Source organism: Clinocottus analis, unplaced genomic scaffold (genome assembly GCF_023055335.1).
Source record: "Clinocottus analis isolate CAN_PGR_092001 unplaced genomic scaffold, fCliAna1.0.p SCAF_15, whole genome shotgun sequence".
NCBI classification, from domain to species: domain Eukaryota; kingdom Metazoa; phylum Chordata; class Actinopteri; order Perciformes; family Cottidae; genus Clinocottus; species Clinocottus analis.
The window spans coordinates 18,419,227-18,420,658 of record NW_027175876.1 but is presented as its reverse complement, the minus strand read 5'-3'; positions in this window follow the sequence as shown (position 1 = coordinate 18,420,658).

The window sequence follows — 1,432 nt, the reverse complement described above, 5'->3', positions numbered from 1 at the left end:
TATGACATCATAGCAGAGCCGCCGCAGGTGCAGCAAGGAGACTGCAGGCACAGTGTGTGTGTGTGTGTGTGTGTGTGTGTGTGTGTGTGTGTGTGTGTGTGTGTGTGTGTGTGTGTGTGTGTGTGTGGTTGCTCCTGTCGTGCTTCCATGTAAAGACAACTGTTGATGCCACTGGAACGGCTTCAAGAAAGCCTCCTCATCTCTTCCTGGTGGGAGATAATCTGCATATTTTCACTATCTGCTGCTCATTACGGCCGGGACGCGCTGATTACAGGCCCGATTTATGGACCTCTGATTTATGATTTATGGACGTTGAGGCCAACTCTCCCCCTCTGCTGGAACCGGAGGAAGAGACAGAGGATGACAGCGAGGAGGAGGAGGAGGATGAAGAGGAAGAATTGGACTGTGGAGAGAATAAATATAGAGAGAAGAGGAAGGAATGAAGGGAGAAGACAGGAGGACGAAGAGGAACAACTGGGGAAGACGAGGGAGAGGGTGAGAGAGCTTTCATGTGTTCCATAAATCAGATTTGATCAGTGTGAGAGATAAAGTTATGCTGGAAGATCTCTCTAGAATGATGCTTCCCTTGTAAGGGTGAGCTCGGCTAAACATTGTGTCTTTACTGAAGCAAAGGTCGCCTGCAGAAAGGTCAGGATGACGTGACCACGAGAGCGTTAAGGCTGCAGGTGCAGCGCTGCAGCCGGAGGCCTGTAGGGGGCGCCGCCTCCTCTCCTGGACCCATACATCTTCTTCCAGCCTTCAGTCACAGGAAGTGTCCGTTTAAAACAGAAGCCTCGGGTTCCACAATTTCACGTCCGCCATCTTGTTTTATTGCAACCGATGAATGGAGGCGCCCATATTTGGAATGTGGAGGAGTGACGGCCTGTCAATCACTGTAAGCCCCGCCCTAAAGCATCCCCTGCTTTATGGTCTGTTTGACTCAGTTTTCAGATTTATGCTTATAATATTAGCTTCCTCTTTTCTCACGTTTCTGTTGGGCTTCAGTTTAAAATGAAAAGCTGTGTTCAGAAGTTTCAGCCAATAAATTAGATGTAAAAACAATAATGTGAGTAAATATATGCATGGATGGAAGTTTTTATTGGACTTTAATGTTTGTAACCCAGGAGATGATCCCAGACGTGTTCACCAGCATGTATTTCTATATTTTGAACACAGTGATTGACAGACAGATGGATCCTTTCAGGTCTTCAGGAAACGGCCGACAAGCAGTACGAGTTCATTTACTGGAATATCTCTGAAACCGTGTCCGTTCATGAGACATTAACACTACATGAGACTGCTGAGCGCGCAACGAGCTAGAGGACGGACCTCTGGCGCCACCATCAGGCCAAACTCACGTTGGTCGTCTTGAGGTAGCCAAGAACGCCAATGTTTTGATACGTCATGTTCGCCTTCTTCACCCAGAGTGAAG